Source organism: Thunnus maccoyii, chromosome 23, assembly GCF_910596095.1.
Source record: "Thunnus maccoyii chromosome 23, fThuMac1.1, whole genome shotgun sequence".
Taxonomy (NCBI): Eukaryota; Metazoa; Chordata; class Actinopteri; order Scombriformes; family Scombridae; genus Thunnus; species Thunnus maccoyii.
The window spans coordinates 23,465,667-23,489,803 of NC_056555.1; the positions used below are offsets into that span (position 1 = coordinate 23,465,667).

Consider the following 24,137-nt stretch of genomic DNA (forward strand, 5'->3'; position numbering starts at 1 on the left):
TTAAGCAAGTAAGTAAAGTTTATTATAAAGCGACTTTTTAGGTCAGACGTCACAAAGTGCTTCACAATAAAAGATGAAGAAAATAGAGACACAATATAAGAATAGTAAATAAAATAGAATCAGATAAATAGAACACTACTACTCAAAGGTAAGTCTGAACAGGTCTTGAGCTGCTTTTTAAAGGCGTCCACAGATCTTAAATCCAATGGGAGACAGTTTCAAAGTGCAGTCAAAGACTCAGACTGCTTTAGTTTGGAGTCTGGAGCAAAGAGCAACCAACCAACCCTGATCAGACCTTAAAACCCTGCTGGTAACCCACTGCTGATCAGTGCTGGAGAGAAACTGACTACAGAGTACTATATTTAAGTATAGTATTGAGGTACTTGTACTTTGATTTAGTATTTCCATGTGATGCTACTTTATACTTCCACTCCACTACCTTTCAGAGGGAAATATTGTACTTTCTACTCCACTACATTTATTTAACAGCTTTAGTTACTTTTCAGATGAAGATTTGACACAATGGATAATATAACAAGCTTTTAAAATACAACACATTGTTAAAGATGAAACCAGTGGTTTCCAACCTTTTTGGCTTTTGACGTCTTACAAAAAGCAGTGTGTAGTCGGGGTCACATTTAATATATATAATATAATAATATATCAGTCAGAGGGACCAAACCACTACTTTTACTGCAATACTTTAACTACATCAAGCTCATAATACTTATGTACTTTTACTGTAGTAGGATTTTTCATGCAGGACTTTTATTTGTAATGGAGTATGTTTACATTGCTGTATTGGTACTTTAAAGGATCTGAGTACTCTTCATCGTAGTGATGAAGATTTTACTGATGATGTAATTCTACCTGATCGACACTAGATGTCAATGTTGTGTAGAAAGAAAATCCTTTTATTTACAGACTCAGTGTTCAAAATGTTCCAGGTAACTTTAAAGGACGGGTTGACAGTTTTTCACGTGTGTCTTAAAACAGCAGTCAGGTGTCCATATGAACAGTGAAAGAGGTTTTCCTCGCTGTAATCATTCCTCCTGTTCATACTGGATATTAAAAGATCCTTCAAATGTGCTTTCAATGGAAGTGATGGAGACCAAAATCATATCAAGTGGATATCTGACACATTTACAGTCTTTTTAACAGAGCTAAAAGAGAGTGAATATTGGTGGACAGAAACACGACTCCAAATGAATGATAATGTTGATCCGTAACTGCTGGATGTGGAAACAATCACCTCACTCATTAAATATGTGGCCTTTGCTGTGTGATGAAGCTCCACTGCCTGTTTTATCTGAATCTTGATCTGGTTAATATCAGATTAAAAAGATAAAATTGTAACAGTTTTTTATAGTTTTTATAGACGATAGTAGAGACGTTCTTTATTTCAGGCGGGAAAACGCTGCATACTATATATTATAATAACTAATGCAGGGGACAATTTTCTGCAGAATATGAACTTAAAGTACCTTTTTTTCTGATAAATCTATAACTTTCACTTTCTTTTTTTATTTTTATATTTTATCCACAGTTATCCAACAAAACTGCACAGAAAACACAGACCACAACATACAAAGTCTGACAAATAAATGGATGAGACAAAATTAAACTACACAGATACACAAACATACAAATATGCACATACATCCACAAAATATAATACTTATTATGGTGCTGATTGAAACTCCACAAAATAGGATTAAACAGCTTCCTGGACTTTACAGGGTTTCTGCAGGTTCACCAGATTAAATTTAAGACTTTTAAAGACATTTTTAATATCACAAAAATGCAATTTAATACATGTTTCACTGTCACAGTATTAAAGATATCAATAAAAACCATTAATGATCATAAGGGCTGGAATTATTTACCTGGTGCAATGTGAAATAACTGTCAATTTAAATTCATTTCACATTTTTGTCATCACTTCCTGTCAGTTTATAACAATCATAACTAATGATTCATTAATGATGAGCTGGATGTGGATCAGCAGCAGATGAATTAAATGAGGATCCCGTTTCTGTTTTTTCTTTTTGTTTGTTTCTAAAATAAAGAAAATCTCTGAGACACAAAGCTGTGCAGTGTCTGTGTGAGTGTATGAACTTTGGTGGTGGAAGTGGTTGTGATACAAGGGGCACCAGCTCAACTCTTGCCGAGGGCACCAAACTGGTCACAGCCAGCTCTGCATACAGAAAAATATTTTGGACCCTCTTCAAAGAAGTATAAATAAATAAATCTGTGCTGTTTGGAGTAGGGAATTACCATTTAAAGACTGATATTTATACAGCATTAACCTGCTTTTGATTTTTGGAAAGTGCCACATTCATATCAGAAAATTCTCAATCCAAACACCAAACTTTTATGTTTTAATGCCACTTTTAGTATCTGGATACTCTGAACTATACTGCAGAGACTTGCTATGCCATAAAAACTGTCTCTCATATACGTTCAACCCTCAATCATTTGTAGCATCATTTGTTTTTTACTTAATATTTACCTGTTATGTCTGCATCGCATATCTTAGATCCAGTTTTGTTTGCTTCTCCTATTTTTTATTTTATTTTTTATCTTTAAAGATTTATTTTTTAAAAAGTGCATCATATCATTAATTAAAACATTTTTTCTACAACACATTAATCTCAACTTAAACCACAAATAATGAATTATGTAATAATAGAATATATGTTAAAGGCAAAGTGTGTGATCTCAATGTAAAGTTAAAAACAGGATTGAAACCTCCTTTGCACTTGAATCATACATACAGTATAAATCCCCAACGTCACCAACTAGTGGAAATAATCTTCTGGTAAATATTTCTGTAGAAGTTCACACTGTGTGTCGGGAACATGTTTCACCTCATTTGCAAAGTGAGATCATTTCTCCACTTGAGTTCATTTTGACACACCAGCTCTATAATGTTCAAATCATTTGTTATCATGTTGATATGTGAAATATATGTCAAAATATATCATATTTCCCTTTTGTTTAACATGTAAACAATATAAATTATTGTAAAAAATAGTGCAAAACTAATTAGAAGTCATTAATATTTTTTTCACCCGTCTGCAATGTAGAAATCAAATCTCATTTTGATGTTGACTCATCTGTTTATATTTGTTTATGTCCACTACAACAGACATTTTCTGTGAAACATATTAAAATGTATTTTCTCTGTAACGGTTTTATTAACTATTAATGTGTTAAGTAGACACATAGGAAACCTTCTCGTTTCTCATCAATTTCTGGAAGTTTTACATTTAACAGAAGTTCAGTAATTTTTGTGGGTGTACAGTGTAATATTAAAATTATTATTGAATTAACTTGATGACTTTTATTTACTTAGTTATTGGTTTATTTAACAATCAAAATACATATTAATAAACATATTAATGTTAGTTAAGAAAATAGCATGCAGCACATCATACTACATTGTCAGCTACTATTTAAAATATGCGACACAGAAACACATCATACAAGACATATAAAGCAATAAATTGGGAAATATTAATGTTAATATAAATTTAGACACTAATAGAAACATGAAGAACAGAAGCACAGACATGAAAAGCACAAATAGTTCATAAGATCCTGAACAATAATCACTGTGACTGAATTAAACATCAACTTGTAACAGTCAATCTAAAATAAACACTCACATGACTACAATGAGTGTTCTAACTTTACAACCCATCAGATCAATATTGTCATCAATCGCCTTTTAATTTCACTCCAGACTGAAAAGCGAGGTGTGCATTTATATTATTAGATTATTTGATATTTAAACGGTAAAACGTTTTCTTACTCCACTTCCTGTTTGTTAGTTATGCTGCTCTTCTGTCATGTCTTAATCTCTTACCTGGAAACTTATTTATCACAAGTTGACATTTATTGATCACCTCTTTGCTTTGGGACTTAAGTTGTCTCATTTTATACAACAAAAGTAGGTGATCAATCATCTTTCTGTTCTTTCTGTTTATTGAGGTTGAGAGAGAGAAGTTGTTAATGACCAATTTAGGTTAAAAGCAGATGCTGTAAGCTTTTAATGGCCTTTAAATCACAGTGTTATTGTTAGTTACAGATGTGGAAGTTATGTATATAGTGAAGTTATTGGAAGTGATTTGTTGTTAATTGCCATGATTGCACTAAACTATAATGATGTGTGGTGAATGGTGAGGCAGGAGCTGTATGACATGCAGGTGTTACCAGTTAAGGCTCGGTGTGCATGCTATCTTTATTAGTAAAGTTAAATACCATATTCTTGTAAAATCTATGGTTAGATCTAATAGTTATTATACATCTCAACTTTTCTTTATGTTGTGCATAGTAGTAATGAAAGATAATTTACATTATTATATGATTTGATTGATAGTGGTTGAACTACTCTTTGCTACTTGTTATTTTTCATCACTTTGGCTGATAAGTTAAATTAGTGATTATTTCCTCAATAACGTGCATAAGAGTATTATTATTTGCAGTTGTTTCACTCGCTATATATTCCTTTTATATGTGTTTCAGAAGCACACACCCTCCTATCCTCATACACCTTTAAATGAGGCAACAATGAAGGTTCAAGTTCAAGTGGAAATGACCAAGTTTGTCATTTAACCCCTAAAACTAAGAAACAGTGACTAATCAGACGTCCTGCAGCGATTCCTCTCTTCACATCAGCAGTTAGTAACCTTGAGATAACCTTCAGATAACCTTGAGCAACAACAAATCGGCCAGTCTTGAAGATTGCATGCTGTTATTTGTCAGCAGAGGGAATGCTAACTGTTAGCTTGTGGACGACAGAGTAACATCAGACAGCTTGATGATCCCTGACTGTTCCAGGATCAGCAGCTTGGACAGCGGTTGTGTCTCTTTGCTGCAGAATGTTGTAATGATCCACCTGAGCTGTACAGGAGAGCAGGAGGAGGAGAGAGACTGGAGACTCTCAAACCTTTATCACACATCAACACATTATTTTACACCAAATACCTTTTCAGTTGACTGTAGCTTTGATGTGATTCAGAAGACTCCAGAGATATGAATCAAGCCACCGAGGCTGAAATGTTGCTTAACAGGTTAACTGTTCACAGCATGAAGCAAAGAAACACACTGTATTAAAAACACAACAAGCACAGATCAGAAACACCTGCAGCTTCATCAAATTCCTGCTTTACAAAGAAAAACACACCTGCCAGCTGTTATTTAGCTGCACTGTACATAGACAAAGTCCCAGCCATAAGTATCTGTGCTGTATGTGTCAGAGCAGGACTGACTAACATTTATCAGTTAGACTCAACAACATGAACAGTGACGCTGATCAGAGAGTGAAATCTAACGCTGCATTTTACATGTGAAAGCAGAACTGCTCCAAGTATCAAAAACACCTCACTGATATTCATTATTAACATTACACAGGACAACCTGATATTTATTGATCAGCATCGATCACAGAGACACACTGGTACAACTAAATATTAAAGTGAACACAGACTGAGCTGTCTGACCTTAAACCAGATGATTTGTTCTCACCTTCCTCTGAAGAAAAACATCCACCATTTTATTCAAATCCAAGTCTGATTCATTTTCCAAATGACAGAACTGAGATGTTTTCTTGGTTTTCTTTAGAGACGCACAAATCTCACTTTTTCTCTCCTGATACTGACTCTCAGTACTCAGAGTATCTGCTGATACTGAGTACCGATCAATACCACTGCTCTCTTTTTCCCCAAATGACAATCTGTAAACCTGATTGGGATCATTTTAATGTGAGAACATGAGGTCAGAGATGCTGTGGCAGTAAAAACTGAGTCAGCAGCTGCTGAGACTGAATGAATGTTGAAAAACCAGCCACAGTTTGTGACCAGTAATAAGAATAAAAACTAAAGTGAAACTATTTCATTCATTCATCATCATTTATCATTAATGACTTATTATGGCAGCTTGAATCTGCTGAAAATACAGTCTTTTAAAGGTTGATTCATGAGTTTTATCCTGTAACATTTTTCCTTCAGAAGTTAAAAACGATACTGATGTGATGTTTTCTTTCTGTGAATTACAACCTGAAACTGTTTCTCTCTTATTGTGGAGCTGCAGATTCACCCATAAACTCTGGAAAGACATGAAGACCTTCATAGTTCAAAACTTTTCCCTTTTCTTCAAAGATATTATTTTTAGTTTCTATTTACATGATAAAGACAATGACTCTTATTTAACTTATGAATTTAGATTTTATTATTGCAAAATTCTACATCCACAAAGTAAGTTTAATAAAACAAAACATCCGTTTAGAGCTGCTAGGATTAGTAGATTAATCAAACAGAATGGGGAACTATTCTGATTATTGTTTATAGTTATTTTATGAAAAAATGACAAAATAATGGTTCTAGTTTGTCAGATGTGAATATTTTCAGTATATTTTTTCACTGCTATAATAGTAAACTTGTTAACTTTGAGGATCATTTCATTTCAGAAAAAGCTGCTCAGCAATAAAACCAACATTGTTAAGCGTTCAGCTGATTGAGGCAGTGGAGGAGAACAAACACCTCGAGATCTACACTGATAACAAACTGAAGTCAAACTATCACACCGACTTTATTTTGAAGAAAAGACAACAACGGCTTCTTTGATTCTGACTGTTTTATGTTGAGATCTTTTTATACGTTTTTGATTCAGTGTTATGACATTCTGCATCCTCTGTTGCCATGGTAACGCTGATGCTGCGCAGAAGGACTTGCTCAGCACAATAAACGGCGCTGAGCAAGACAGCCTTACCGACATCTACCAAACCCGGAACCTGTCAAAGACTGAAAACCTGCTGCTTCACCCACAACACCCTGTTCAGTGAGCTTCAGCTCCTCCCATCAGGCCCACGTCTTCAGGCCTCCAGCTGCAAAAGTAACAGAGCGAGGAATTCCTTTATCCCATCAGCCATCGCTCTCTATAACACACAGCAGCACATAAAAACTCCTGGTACTCACAGCAGTACTGTAGTCAGTGCTGCACAGTGGAAAGTATGGTATTGTGTATATTTCTGGGCTGCATTGTGTCTTCTCTCACATTGAATCTTTGTACTCCAGGAGCACTGCTGGACGCTGCTGTGTAGTAGTTTAGTGTATTTTATGAAGGATGTGTGCCATGTGCCGGCCGGCTCAAGGCATAGGCCATATAGACGGTCGCCTAGGGCGCCACCTTGTCTGGTGTGCGCTGGTCTCCCTCAAAGGAAAAAATAAAATAAACAAATAAAAAATAGATAAATAAAAATTTGTCGTTGGGCGCTCCTCCTCATTTTCTGCCTTGGGATAAAATATGAAGAAATACACGAGGAAAGATAGAAATACACTTTGCACCATTGTTCCTCACAATGTTTCATCTGCTCTGCACCTGTACTGTGGCACTGAAACAGAGATGATGTATCACAAAGTCCGTGACGAGATGTCAAGAGGCAAATATTCACATTTATTTCATAATGAAAAGGTCCAAATCTTCAAGTGCACAAGGAAGAAAAACAGGAGGAGGAAAAGAAAGCCAATGTAGAGGTTTGTCGTCTTCTGTTGACATTAAAATGCCGTTTTGTGTGTGATGTTAGATGTTTCATCTGTATGATAGCTGCTGGACTCAGATAACGTTACAGATTGAAGGATATGAATCTGAATGGCAGCCAGTAGCAGCTATCTGGATAACTGCTCCTTCCTACAACGTAAGGCACTGTGCTGAAATTTCACTGACCAATATCAGTGATAATAACTAATGCAATTTCCATAAAAACATAGATTTCTGTTCTGAGTTGCACCAGTTATGTATATATTTTAGTACAATTCTATCATTTAATACACAGCACTACATTTTTAATTTAATAAGAGTCTATAAATGTTTAATCTAAATAATTTCAAAAACTACCGTCAACCTATCCCAAGGGAGACGTCTTTTCTTACCTTAAAGGAGCACCAGAATACCTCAGTGATGAGCACGAGTCAGGAACTTTGGTTGGAGTGTATAAAAATACAAACCAGTTTTATTTGGTTTTACAAAGCAAGCGTTCTAAGATTACAAAAATAGTAAAATACAAAAATTAAAAATTAAAGAGAGTCTCTAAGAGATCTCAAAATTAGAATCTTTTTAAAAAAATTTTAAAAATTAAAATCTCAAAATTTTTAAGGCTTTTCACCTCCTCTTCCTTGTATTACCACATATTGTTTAGCTTCAACACATCTGACAACTTCATGACTTTACATAAAAAGATGAACATTCTGTCACGTATAAGGTACAGAAAACTTTTGTTTTTGAGGTCGTCATCAAAGGATTTCTGCAAGATGCAGGAACACAGCTCCTGTTTTGCTTCAGAGTTTCAGGTGGTTGCTTAAGTTTGCCATGTTTGTTTGTACTTTTATGGTCATTTCTAGAAGGGACAGTTCTTAGTTTGGGACACGTTGCACACGTTAAGCAAATTCATCAGAAGCTGGTGCAACACATTATGTTAATTTGTCTCCAACTTGAGTAAAAAACAGTTTAGAAAAGGCCTGAAAGTAGGCCTGAATAGAGTTTGTCTCGGCCACATATAGTGGAACTTTGAAGAGACTCAACGACTGGAAAAATTGCAGTGAAAAACTCAAAACCAGTGAGAACAGTCCAGAACATTTTAGGCACATGACATCATGGCAGGAGTCATCTATCGAGTGTAATCTATGAATAACCAAGTGCCAGTGTCTGTATGTTACTAACAGGTAGTTGGTAATATTTCATTATTTATTCATTTTTTGATACATGATTCGTTTTTTAGAGAAATTAATTTTAAATTCTAAAAATAAAAATATATATTTTTGTCTTGAAAGCATTGTGGTGTCTGATGTTTGTTGTCTATATTTTTACTGTAGAATGAGCGAGTGGTGACAAGGCAGCACTGGTGGGGTAATTTGGGTGGAATGTGGTTGGGAGGGGGCATTAAAATGGCTAGAGCCGGCCCTGTTTGAATGTATTGTACAAACATCATAACAATATGTTTGTTTCCAAACATCAACAACAACAACAGCATAACACTGAGCTGAAAACTTGAGAAGAGCCAGTTTGTAATCTCACTACTCAGCGGGTTTGTTTGGCAAAATCTACACAAACTGTGACAAAATTATGATGTGAGGTTAGAAGAACTGCATGTTCAGGGTGGATATTATTTTCAATCTACACATCACTTTTATGAAATGGACAGAATACATTTGTGACATCATGAAAATACAACTGATGATAATGGAAACTTTTTTCCCCTTATGTTTCCGGTGGGAAAGCTGTGTCACTTTATCACAGGTCACATATTTGTCTTAAAAAAAACTGTTGAGATTGGCAGAAACACAATCAGACCTCCAATACGACGGCTAGTGGAGGTGAAAGCATAATTATACTTCACATTAGGCTGGTGCTGAACTTCTGGTATAAAAAAATGTGTGTCTCTTCATGTCTGCTGTTGTGCTCGTCATTTATGGCTTATTATTAATATAAACACACTTATTTAGGATGGTCAAAATGACATCCAGCAGGAAACTGTACGATAAAATATAAGTAGAAAATGCAAAGTAGCTACGTAGACTGAGCTCAAACAAACAAAAACCAACAGCAGACAGCTAAAAAATAATGATCCATCTTCCTCTTTCTAAACCCTGTTGCTCTATTTTCATATTAATTCATTAATTCATTTTCTCCTCTATGGTGTGTTTGTGTGAATGCAGCAGTTAAACACAAACAAAAAGGAAATGATCTGACATTCAGAAGCCTTCGCGGGCGAACCATTGCGCTCTGGCGACCACGTCGTTGGCGAATTCACTGTCTATGTCTTCATATTTCTCCGGAAGAATGCCTGTTATGTAGTATGTCAACGCCCCTAAAGAGAGAGAGAGAGAGAGAAATGTTATTATAGGAATACATGTGTATGTAAAACATCTGTTATTTTCTGTGGCATCTATAAATGAAGCTTTGTATATATTATTATATATACTGTGTTTATTTACTGATTTCCTACATTTTCCAGAAAGCTTAAGTCAACTTCCAGACAGCATACATTTTTCTGGAAGTTGTTTTTAGGCCACAACTAACAATTAGTGTCATTATAAATTAATCTGATCCAATTTATCCATCAATTATTTGATTTATAAAATGTCAGAAAAAGGTGAAAAATGCCCGTCAGATGTTCTCAGAGTCCTTGTTGACGTCATCAAATTGTCCAATCAACAGCTCAAACCCCAAATCCTCACATTGTAGGAGAGAAATTTGGACAAAATTCTTTAAAACGTTACTTAAACAGTTCATATTCTGTCAATTGATTAAGTGATTCATTGTTGCAGCTCTAAATTCTGTTGAAGTTGCACTAAAATGAATAATCAGTATTTTCAGCCAAACAAACTTAATAATAAGGAATTTTTTCATAATTGAAGACACAAATTACAAATTTGAGGGATTGATTTATCAAATATGTAACCAGAAGTTAAGTAGCTTTAAAGTATCTTTGCAATGAAGTTAAGTGTTTATGGTGACTGACAGGAAGAATGAAACTGTTTAATTAGTGTAGTTAGTTCATGTAAAATGTGCAACTTGAACTGTTCACGATTTTCGCAACAATTCAACAAATCACGAGTGATCACACAGTGAGGAAATGAGGTAGCAGTCGTCCACGTTTTTTTTACCTTTGAGCTGCTGTTCTTTGCTCCAGTTCCTCTTCCTCATCCGCATGGTCTTGATGAGCCCGATGAAGACTCTGACGCCTTGTTCCAAGTGATCCCTGCCGCACGGGTCGTCTTTCACTGTGTGGTAATCTTTATTGAGCTGCACAAAAGAGACACAGAGTCTTCACGTCTGTTTCATTACCCAAAACTGGATGTTTTCTTTATTATATGGCTCACCAGCTACACAGCACCGTAGTCTCGAGATACCAGACAGACGGAGATCTCTGCCGACTGATTGTCTGGGGATTTCTAAATGCTCAGTAGTTGCTTGAACACCGCTAACAAACTTACACCCCTTACATTTCGTCAAGGGCATGGCTTATTGGAAATTATGCTCTCCTCTCCATTCTCCTCCACAGTGAACTGCTTGTTACCGCCCCAATATGAAGGGCCTAAAGACTTTGGATTGTTTTTTTTTTCTAACTCTCTATATGTTTCCACACGGTTTTAACAATAAAAGCTGGGAGATTGTTCTCAGTCTCAAAGTGTTTAGACACTCACTGTGAGTCTAACAGCACCCAACCGTCATGCACAAGGTCAGACAGACAAAAAAATCTGCAGTCTTTGACGACACAAGACACACACCTGAAACGAGGATTTTAAATATGACTGGGAGGTAATGAAATGTTAATTTTATAAGTCTCCCATCTGATCATAATCCATTTTCAGTAGTTTAAAACACTGTAGAAGTCTTTGCACCAATTTAACATTAACTGGTTGAAAGTAAAATTTTCAGACATTATCATTTTATTCATTAAACGATTTTTAATTAATTGTCCTGAAATTTAATATCTGATCAAATCATTTCATTTGTAGGTTTTTCACATTTTATTACAAAATAGTCATTCAAATAATTGTACAATATCACAAGGTTTTGAAATTCAGTTACCTTCTAATAAAGTACAACACAACAAGCTTCGTTTGATCACGTTTTTTAACTTATTCCTCATGATGTTCACATGATGAGCAACAAGACTGTTAAGAAACATGAACACCAGCTCCATCAACATCTTTCAACAGTTCAAACTGCTCTGTGATCAGGAGGAGACCTTCACACAATTTAGGAGATAAGAATAATGTTGTGGCCAAATGTGACAGAATATAACAAGATGTAATGAATCACATGGTGGAAAAGTGGTTCTATCATTAAAAATAACAGGATAACAACACTAAGAATCAACACAGACACACCTGCATGAGGCCGAAGCAGTTCGGGTTGCTCTGTCCGAAGCCGTCAGGTCTGAGTTGGGTTCCTGCCTGGGACTGTCTGGAGATGATGGCGGCGATCAGAGCCGGGTGGACTTTGAGTCTGCAGGAGAAAACAGCTAACGTGACTTTAATAGTGTTTAATTTACCTCAGTAACAATTAATGAAACTATATTGTTAGGACAGTCCTGATCAGGCTACTTATATTTATGTAGTTACATACACAAGATACTGCCTGAGATACAGTATGATGAGATATATATGTATCTGTCCCATTAAAATAACGCTCTCTCTCTACACTGTGGATTGTCAAAAAGGCAAAAATGCCCCAAAATAAATAAGTACAGACGCAAAAAACTACAAAGATGCAGAAAAAAAAACTACAAAAAAACATGAAAAAAATGAATAAAATGAGACACAAAACTTCTAAAAAGATGCAATATGACCAAAAAGATGAAAAAAAGGCTACAGAGACACAAGACGACCACAAAGATGATGTCTAGTTGAACTAAATACTGAAGTTGCAGCCTCAGTTTTTCCACGAATGTCAGCACCTTCCGGTTCTGCACAATATCACTGAAATGGCGCTGCCCTCACTGTGAATGTTTTTATTTAAATGCAGCAGGTTTGAGTTGTTGTTTTACATACTTTTCTCCTACACTGATGATGTTGTCTTTGTACTTCGACATCTCCTCTTGGTCTCTCTCTGCTAGCCTCGCAGAACCTTCAACACCGACCAGATGTTCATCTGAAGCAGAGAGTCAGACATGTGACTGTGAAGGTTGTAGTAGTAGTAGTAGTAGAAGTAGTAGTAGTAGTACAACAGGCTCTGTCTCCAGAACTATAAGAACCCAACATAAGATCAGTTAGTTCATCTTAATTATTAGATCAAGATGAAATATCCTTTATGACCATCAATCAGGTGACGTCCAGATGAACGTGGCAGTAAGAAGTTGTTTGTTGATGCAAAGCAACATTTTCTCCCACAAAGTCAGTCACAAGAAAAGTTTGTTTTTGTCAAGATAATCTTTTAATAAGCTCAATGTCATCATGATTTCCCTCCCACTGAAATACTCCTGCAGCTCCTAACAGGAGCCTAAATATAGGCTGTTACAGGCTTTACTTCCCAAGAAAACTGATAAAATGATTTTATTCCTTCTCAGCTCTTCCCATCGACATGGAGGTGAAGTTCCTGAGTATATAAAAAGCTTCCTGTCTAGGTGAACTGACCTGTGCCGTGCAGCGGGTTTGCTCTCATTGTTTCCTCAGAAGCTCCTGTTGTGTCCACCTTGGTGATGTCTCCATACTCTGAAACACACAGATCACACTTGTTCAGCACCGTCTCATCACTTAACAATAGACCTTAATACAATAGACCTTAATATCACAGAAACTCACCAACAGTATTTACATCACTGGAAGATTTTACTGAACTAGAGCTGCAACAATTAGCTGATTAATCAATTGTCCACTATTTACATTAATTGCCAATTGTTTTGAGAACTGATTAATTGTTTTGAGTCATTTTTTGAGAAGAAAATGTGTGAATATGTTTCTTTAGTCTCTATGACAGTAAACCGAATATCTTTGTTGTGGACAAAACAAAACATTTGAGAACGTCATCTTGGACTTTGAGAAACACTGATTCACATTTTTCACCATTTTCTGAACCAAAATAATCAATTAATCAAGAAAATTATCAAGAAAATAATCATTAGTTTCAGGCCTAAACTGAACTATTTTGATCTCTGGTTTAAAAGGAGACTTTACAGTATTTAACTAAAATCCTGACAGGAAACAGTGTTTACCTGTGTATCTGTCATTACCTGCAAAAACAAAACAGAAAACATCAGTTTAGGAGCAAATTATTGTTAAAAAAAAAACATAAATAAAATAATATATGTATAACTAATTATAATAATAAATAATAATAATTATACTCATTGTTTTCTCAGAAGTTCCTTTTGTGTCCATGTTTTTGATGTCTCTGTTCTCTGAAACACACAGAAGCAATCACACCTGTTCAGCACCGTCTCATCACTTCTAATGACAGTGAAGACGTCATTCTGGTCAGTTCAGAGCTCTACTATTGGTTCTGTTTCTCTCAATCGTCCTCGTCTGTTTCTACCCTGATGGGGTGAAGTTATTTTCCTGGAAGTGACATCACTCTAACAGACGTTTGAATCACAGAAACTCACCAACAGTATTTACATCACTGGAAGATTTTACTGAACTAGAGCTGCAACAATTAGTCGATTAATCGATTAGTTGTCCTCTATTAAATTAACTAGGGCAGTGCCTGTTCAAAATGTGCCTGTTCGAGATGGAACGATTTCTCAATACCTAGAGAGAGTTGTGCCCCTCCCTTAAACGCCTCTCATACAGACTATTGGTAGACGCTACAATTTACCCATGTTCCCTTAACGCCTCACATGCAGAATATCTGGAGACTATAATTTTGAGCTGAGCTGAAGTTGATGGGATGAACTGTAGTGCCTGTTCAAAACATGCCTGAGACATCTTGCACTGTGTCTTGAACATACATACAAAGTTCCTGCGTGTGAGAAACGGAAACAGAGCTGAACTCTTTAAACCTTTTTCAGTTCATTCTCTATGGTAGCTCTCATCAGGTACTTGCTGTCACTGTTTCATCTCATATCATGCAGTACTTCACTCATGGTTCTGACGATGTCACTCGTAATTAACAACCCCGCCTCTTTCACATGAACGCGCTTGTAGATGGAAAACCTAGAGTTGACTGAGCTGGTTGATAACCAGCTTCATAGTTCTGGTTATCTGGATGGACAATGTAAGGCTCAGTGAATGAAAAGATAATGAAAAGATGTCCTGGGTATGCTGAACTTGCTTCGTAGTACAGGCCTCAGGTTACTCAGAGAAACCAGGTTAACTGACTTATTTAGACTTCTAGAGGACACTTTGTGTTTGTTTAAGTTTTAGTTGGACTTTAAATACAAGGATAAATCACTCTGTAATGATCTCTCCTTTCATTCAGCTGCTTCACTTTCCCTATCTACAGCGTTTTATTAAGTACATGTTATGTATTTACATGGCAGAGAAATTGACATTCTCCAGGAGAAATCTACCTGGGGATATAATAAAAATAATTAAATAATAGATTTAATTTAATTTAATTAATTTTTAATTAAACTGCCAGTCAGATGGTGGATGAAGGTAAAGGTCTTGGTGTTCAGACCCCAGACCAGACTTCATATTCACTTGAATGAGAAAGTGTGTCCAAACTTTTGACTGGTACTGCAGGTCTGCTGGTCTCATTGAACCATGACGTTTGCAAGTACTGGCTTGATTTCTAAACGTCCGGTGACACGAGAGGATCTCAGAATTCGAAGAATTTATTGATTTTCAGTTTTCATCCTGAGAACTTTTGATCACAGTATGTTGAATTATTTGGTGCTGTACAGCAGCAGCTGTGTGTGTCCAAGGCAAATTTCCCTCTGAGACAATAAAGACTTATCTTATTTGTAGCCAAGTATGAAGTGGTTGAGATAAGTTCTAGAGGCTGTAAAAAGTTCTTTATCTCATTATCTCGTCTGGGTCTGGGGTTTCCCAAGTGAGAAAGTTCAAGTATCTTGGGCTCTTGCTTCCCAGTAAGGGTAAGATGGAGAGTGAGACTAACAGATGACTGGTTGCAGCAGCAACAAGGATGCGGCAGGTAAAAACAGGAACACAGTTGTTGTGTTTTCATGTTGTGAGCCAGTTAACCAAATTTATTTTAGCTTGTGAGACATTTAAGAAACATTCTTTATCCTGCTACTTTTTGATGAAGGTGGTACCATAAAGAACGATAAATCAATCTCTAACATTATTTCTACATATTTTTGTTAACACATTACTATTAATAGAACACTATAACTCATAACTCATGTAATAATTTATGAAATGCATGTGACACTGACTTACCTTTTGGTCCAGAGCTGGAGTTTTGTAAATGCTGCACCAGATCATTCCTGTTGAGCATTTCTAAAATCTTGTTGGTTACCCGCAGAGCCCCAGGATCCTGATATTTCTGTACCATTAGATCCACTGTGTCCCGCCTTGCTGCTTTCTCCAGTTGATCCACTGGGATGCCTTTAAAGCCCTCCAGGATGTCATCCTGCTTCAGGAACCACTTGAACTCATTAAACTCATTTTCAGTTAAGTTCTTCAGAGTATTCAAGAGATCCGCTTTAAGTTTTGCCATTATGGCCTCCTGCTGAAAATAAGAGACATTTAAATATGAAGAAAATGTATTCAGTTCTCATCTCATGACACTTTACCAGTATGACTTTTGTACTTGTGCATGTTAAATGTAAATCATCTACTGTTTGAACAAACAGGTCACAACTTTGGTTATTTTCATAGTTTCAGTTTTTCACCACTGAAAACTCATGACAATCCACATTTAAAGTTTCATCAGGAGTCATTAATAAAACCATCAAACACATCATGTTAGGAAAGTAGTTTAAACACACACACAAAGGGCGACCATTTACTGCATACTGCCGATAGAAACTGAGTACAATCAGCCACCGTCAGTAATCAACACAAACACATATTAGACTGTCAAACCAATAACTAACAGCAGTCAGCGTCAGACAACCTTATCATACTTTCACAGCTACCTGCTGTTTCTGTAGTGGTGACAAAATGTTAAAGATGAACATACTAGCAGTGAATTAAACTGAAACTCCCTGCGCTCTCCGGGGAAAGTATTACGCTAAACTTCCTCTAATAAATATGACATATTAACAATTCCTTACGTGTCCGCAAAAACACATAATTCTAGAAACACAAGATAAAAGGCGCCATATGTCGACAGTCTTCTTGTCAACTCGGCATTAATTTAATCCATAAAGATAAACTATATTTGTGTACAAACTTTACATTTTGGATTTTGTCGCCTCAACTCGCCACCAGCCTCCGTTGGTTAGCTGCACTATTTTAGTGGGAGAAGACGGTGGGAATGAGAGGCGAACACTTTCAAGAATTACATTTCTCACTAAAATACGTGCTGGACGGTGGATCAGATACACGCAGAATTAAACACCGACTCGTAACATTGTTAATTCACCGTCCATCGTGTGTGACGGTAATTGAGGATTTATTTCGGTCGTTATAGTCACTTTGCTGCTTCACGTTTGGTGCTGGACTACGGAGAGCCCCTGGGGTCACATGGTAGAAAAAAACTCGCTGTGTAAATCCGTACTGGACAGAGCGCACCTTCACTATTTGCATGAGCCAAAACTAAAGACTCAGGATAATATTAAACATGTTTGATTTGATCGGAACGTCAAGACGAGATAAAGACTGAGTTGAGACGCTCGGACTGAGTTTTTTGACCACCTTACACCAAACGGCGGAAATGACGGGAGCGCGCCACAACTCTGGTAAAACTCTCATGATTTTATTCCGACATTGGAAATTTGTCTGCGACAGTGACATCTTTTGAAAAGTGGTTTGGTGTGAGGCCGACATGTGTCCTTCTTTACTGACTTCTCTCTATTTTAACCGAACCAGCGTTACATCACTGTGAGGACGCAGAAACCAGGAAAGGAAGAAAGGAAACAACGTTTGAAGACGTCAACGCTGTAATTTCATATTTTTCTGACACAGTTTAACCAACTAAACAATTCATCTGGAAAATAATCAGCTTATTGATCAATAATGACAGTAATAATTATTTGCAGCTCTGATATTAACACTCACCCTGTCTCAGACTGTTTTCCTCCTTCTCCTATTTTGACTGAATACTTTGACCTTTCAGCGCACACATACACACATATACATCAGTGGTGGCTGGTGACTCAAAAAATTGGGGAGGACCGGAGGAAAACCAACATGGAATCTTACAACAAACCTCCTCAAACTATATCATTGTCCCACCTGATGAAATCCGAGGGATGGGGGGCAATTTTATATACCAATAAAACAATTTGCTTCAAAAAACAAAAACCCCTGAGTGGTGAAAAGGCTGCTTCTTTAAAGACATTTAGCATATACATAATGTCTCTAAACAAAGAAGTGCCCATTTTAGCCATGGAGTGGTTCAGATGTGTGATTTTACTAACAAAGTGAAATTCAAACATAAATTTGTTGTCACAATAGAACAGTACTATTACTGTTCTATTGTAACAAATTTATGTTCTCATCAAAAACAGACAAGATATCACATGATTTACACGTGTTTCCTATGTATTTTCTTGGTATACAGAAATATATAAAGTAGCACAAAGCTTATAATATGATACAGGTTCAGATCAGTGCTGAATACTAGAAAGACTGAACACTAAAATCATTCACAGATCTAAAAGTGTAGGTTCACATCAGAAAGTATTAATGGATGTATCAAATACATGACTCACACACTCTTATCTATATGTACGATATACAAAATATAGTCTACAAAGCTGACATGTTAACACTAGGGGTGTTAACATGAACACAAAACGGTTCGGGTCGTATCACGGATTTGAGTCACGGATCAGATCATTATTAGGATCAGCGAAAAAAAGGGAGGAGACAAATAAAACTTTGTTTTCCATTTATTCTGTTACACACTTACAGCCAGAAACAGCAAGGAACTTTTGCCCATGGTCTAAAATGAAAACAACATTTAAGATGTCCAATGTTTAAATAAAATAAAATAAAATATATAAAATATCCAATGCTCAGTTATTGCAATAGGAGGCACGAAACCTTCCTCTTTTAAACATTGAATGAAACAGCCTCTGTCCACATCATCAAAACTTGATGATAACAAACATTCACCGCCAACGTCAGTTAGCAGCTAGATGCTAATTAGCTGCTCAGTTGCGGCACATTAAACAGCAGGTAAACAACTCAAATGTCACATCGGACCGTTAGATGCTGGTTTGATCGCTGCTCTTCAAAGTCCCTGTTAGCGACACGCTGTCTGCCCATGACTTGTACTTACAGCTTTTTGTTTACTTTGTCTTAACTGAGACATTAAATTTTGCAATTAATCCGCAGTTCATATACCTGCCGAACCGTAGAGGGCGATCCATACGGATCACGGATCAACTACAATCAGTTACACCACTAGTTAACACTAGTAATTCTAGTTACTTTAAGCTTATTACTCAATATACGTCTCAACTTAAAAACGAACTAAAGAAACTGTCAGAAGCAAGCAGCCAGACCTCCTGCACACTAATCATACAACATCAACAGGTGACTGAACAACCACTCAATTAAAAACGAATGAATGAGTGAGTCCAGACAGCTCACTGTAACTTCAACAAGCAAACTAACGTTACCCACAACACATTATATGATATCTGCTGCATTCTTGTTAAGGAGATAAAAAATACAAAAAAGCCACACAGAGACATTTAACCATTAGAGATGAAATTAGCGACCAAAGAGACACAGAGAGAGAACAGGACAGCCTCCCTTGTAACGTCTTCTTACGTGTCATGGCAAGAAATACATTGAGTCCAATGTAAGAGATCCCGCCCTGTGGCGGTCAGCAGGCACCCGCCCTCCTCTGTCCCCCACTCCACCTCCACTAATTGCACCCCCCCCCCCCCCCCCAAATGTTTCAGAGAAATCTGTAATTTAATCAAAGTAGTCGCATGTCAATGGCGTCATACCTCCTCTACCAAAGAGTAAACACGCACAAGATGCATACGGCGACGCCGTGTTTGTCCGCTACAATGGCATCTACCAAAGAGTAATTTACACACATACAAGATAATACATCGGCGTTGTGGTTGTTCCACACATACTGTTATAAATGGACTTTTATTCAGTTTTAAGTCACATTTTCATGATAAATTTAGATGGCTTTTAACTATATCTTTTAGCCGGAAGAAGGATTTTAGTCATTGGATGTCTGGATTTTAAGTTATCAGAGAAATAAACTGGGCAAACGTTAGCGGCAGCTCGGCTAACAGCCCCTCCAAGATGTCCGGAGGTAACCAAATATTGTCGGAGAAATATTGATTTTTTAGGCGAAACAGCTTTAATTAGTATTTTTAACTATTTTAATCTGCGTGTACGTTTGTTTTTGGAGAGGAGGAGACCTCTGCGGATAATTCGGCTCACAGGAGAAACCGACCGAATGTCTGGATCTTATGTTATAAGAGAAATAAACCGAACAAGTGTTAGCAGCAGCTCGGCTAACAGCCCGTACTGGACGTCCGGTGGTCGCCGTACATCGTCGGAGAAACACTGTTTTTTTGGTGAAACAGCTTTATTTAGTGTTTTTACCTGTAATCTCCGGGTCCATTTGTTCTGGAGAGGAGGAGACCTCTGCGGGTAATTCGGCTCCCGGTAAAAACATCCCGAATGATTAACACTGGAGTAGACCTAATCCCATCCCGGTGAAGCTGGTTATTTAACGACGAAGACAACAACTCCCATGATCCCTTGCTACTTCACACCGTCATCACACTCCGTCATTTGTTATTGTTTTGATTAAGACCCGTAGCGGCTGAAATGACATATTGTGCGTTTAAACAGAATTTCAGCAATGGATTTTTTCCAAAGAAGAGAGAAAAAATACTTTATAAATATTGAGATTTGGTAATGGTTTATTTCAACCAAATATTCTTTATTTATATTTTGATCTCCCTTTTGCCTCTCAAAAAATAGAGGAGGATCAACCTCCTCTGCCTCTATGGACCAGCCTCCACTGATATACATATATATACACACATGCTGCTGTCATAGACTTAGCGAAAGCATTTGACACAGTCAACCATTCTCTACTTGTAGATAGACTGCTCACCACTGGCTTCGATAGGGATGTTTGCAGATGTTTCCAGAGTACTTCTGTGACAGACGTCAGTGTGTGAGGGGTGGGGAAGCCCAGTCTGGATTCTTGCCTGTTACTAAGGGGGTGCCACAGGGATCCATTCTGGGCTCTGTCCTGCTCACCATTTATATTAATGAAATTGTGTCTTCCCTACATGTCTGCCAAACCCATCGGTACATGGACGATACTATTTTATACTGTGTCACTGATTCTAATCAATTAGCCATCTGAGAAACTGCAACATTCCTTCATTAATCTCAAACTGATACTTAACGCAAATAAAACAAAATATATGTTTTTTCCAAGATCCAAAAACTCAGACTACAGCAATCTGCATATGTCTACTGTCAATGGTTCAAACATGTAAAGGGCATCTGGCTCGACGACTTATTCACATTCAATCACCATATCAAGAACCTTGTTGACTAATTAAAACAAAAAATTGATTTTCTATACAGAAATAAATCGATTGTTGAATCAACTATCTTATCAGTCAGATTATAGGGAAGTAATTTACAGAAATACTGCTGCCTCCACACTTTGGCCTTTAGACTCAGTTTACCAATCAGCTGTGAGATTTATTACTGATGACGGCTACAATATTCACCACTGTGTCCTCTATGATAAGGTCGGCTGACCTTCTCTGACTGAGAGACGCAATAATCACTGGTATCTGTATATCTATAAAACCCTGACTGGAAAACTACCATCATACATCACATCTCTGTTACACTGGAACTCTGGTCCACTTCTAACCTGCTCCAGTGACTGTCTGGCTCTTCAGGTACTTCGTGTCAGGACTGAACTTGGAAAGAAGCTTTTAGTGTTGGTGCAGCAAACTCATGGAAACTCTTACAATGTGACCTAAAACTGAATACTCTCACACCTCTTGGACACTTCAGGATATAATGAATAACTGTTCACTGCCTGTCTGTAATTGTTTTAACTGATTTTGTTGACTATGTATGTTTCCTTGTTTTTTTTATGTTTGTTTATTTGTTTGTTTGTTTTTCCATGTGTTGTTCCATGTGCATCTGATTTCTGACACAGTCTAATCAATTAAACAATTAATCTGAAAAGTAATCAGTTGATTGATCAATAATAACAGTAATCATTATTTACAGCTCTAATATTAACACTCACCCTGCCTCAGACTGTTTTCCTTCTTCTGCTCTGTTGACTTTAAAATGGAGTCTGACTGAATACTTTCACCTTTACTCTCTACCTGTTTGCTCCTCCTTTACTGGAAGTCACCTGTATGTGGTTATGTGTGTGTGTGTGTGTGTGTGTGTGTGTGTGTGTGTGTGTGTGTGTGTGATCATTTAAAGTCGCTCTGAGTTTTCTAGAATCACTTACAGCTTAAAGAGCAAGTGGTGAATATAATATTACATATTAAATGTACGTATGAATATTAGGATGTTTGACTTTGTTGTCTTAACTGGATTCAGGGCCGACATTTAATAATTTAAGCAAGTCAGTAAAGTTTATTATAAAGCGACTTTTTAGGTCAGACGTCACAAAGTGCTTCACAATAAAAGATGAAGAAAATAGAGACACAATATAAGAATAATAAATAAAATAGAATCAGATAAATAGAACACTACTACTCAAAGGTAAGTCTGAACAGGTCTTGAGCTGCTTTTTAAAGGCGTCCACAGATCTTAAATCCAATGGGAGACAGTTTCAAAGTGCAGTCAAAGACTCAGACTGCTTTAGTTTGGAGTCTGGAGCAAAGAGCAACCAACCAACCCTGATCAGACCTTAAAACCCTGCTGGTAACCCACTGCTGATCAGTGCTGGAGAGGAACTGACTACAGAGTACTATATTTAAATATAGTTTTGAGGTACTTGTACTTTGATTTAGTATTTCCATGTGATGCTACTTTATACTTCCACTCCACTACATTTCAGAGGGAAATATTGTACTTTCTACTCCACTACATTTATTTGACAGCTTTAGTTCCTTTTCAGATGAAGATTTGACACAATGGATAATATAACAAGCTTTTAAAATACAACACATTGTTAAAGATGAAACCAGTGGTTTCCAACCTTTTTGGCTTTTGACGTCTTACAAAAAGCAGTGTGTAGTCAGGGTCACATTTAATATATATAATATATATATATAATGTATAATGATATATCAGTCAGAGGGACCAAACCACTACTTTTACTGCAATACTTTAACTACATCAAGCTCATAATACTTATGTACTTTTACTGTAGTAGGATTTTTCATGCAGGACTTTTATTTGTAATGGAGTATGTTTACATTGCTGTATTGGTACTTTAAAGGATCTGAGTACTCTTCGTCGTAGTGATGAAGGTTTTACTGTTGATGTAATTCTACCTGATCGACACTAGATGTCAATTTTGTGTACAAAGAAAATCCTTTTATTTACAGACTCAGTGTTCAAAATGTTCCAGGTAACTTTAAAGGACGGGTTGACAGTTTTTCACGTGTGTCTTAAAACAGCAGTCAGGTGTCCATATGAACAGTGAAAGAGGTTTTCCTTGCTGTAATCATTCCTCCTGTTCATACTGGATATTAAAAGATCCTTCAAATGTGCTTTCAGTGGAAGTGATGGAGACCAAAATCCACAGTGTGTCCACATAGTCATTTAATTGATGTGAAGTTTATATGAGGCTTCAGCAGTCTGAGTTATTCATATCAAGTGGATATCTGACACATTTACAGTCTTTTTAACAGAGCTAAAAGAGAGTGAATATTGGTGGACAGAAACACGACTCCAAATGAATGATAATGTTGATCCGTAACTGCTGGATGTGGAAACAATCACCTCACTCATTAAATATGTGGCCTTTGCTGTGTGATGAAGCTCCATTGCCTGTTTTATCTGAATCTTGATCTGGTTAATATCAGATTAAAAAGATAAAATTGTAACAGTTTTTTATAGTTTTTATAGACGATAGCAGAGACGTTCTTTATTTCAGGCGGGAAAACGCTGCATACTATATATTATAATAACTAATGCAGGGGACAATTTTCTGCAGAATATGAACTTAAAGTACCTTTTTTCTGATAAATCTATAACTTTCACTTTCTTTTTTTATTTTTATATTTTATCCACAGTTATCCAACAAAACTGCACAGAAAACACAGACCACAACATACGAAGTCTGACAAATAAATGGGTGAGACAAAATTAAACTACACAGATACACAAACATACAAATATGCACATACATCCACAAAATATAATACTTATTATGGTGCTGATTGAAACTCCACAAAATAGGATTAAACAGCTTCCTGGACTTTACAGGGTTTCTGCAGGTTCACCAGATTAAATTTAAGACTTTTAAAGACATTTTTAATATCACAAAAATGCAATTTAATACATGTTTCACTGTCACAGTATTAAAGATATCAATAAAAACCATTAATGATCATAAGGGCTGGAATT

General features: G+C 36.6%; 1 protein-coding gene and 1 long non-coding RNA gene across 2 annotated transcripts in view; one reads left to right on the plus strand and one right to left on the minus strand.

Moving 5' to 3' along the window:
* LOC121890768 overlaps positions 1-15,943 on the plus strand; it is a 64,280-nt gene extending 48,337 nt beyond the window's left edge. The window contains exon 4 of the long non-coding RNA XR_006093916.1: positions 15,503-15,943. This is a non-coding gene — a long non-coding RNA (uncharacterized LOC121890768). The remainder of the gene's footprint in view (positions 1-15,502) is intronic.
* The window catches only part of LOC121890744 (NACHT, LRR and PYD domains-containing protein 14-like), a 135,915-nt gene that overhangs the window by 70,920 nt on the left and 40,858 nt on the right, over positions 1-24,137 (minus strand). The window lies entirely within an intron of this gene.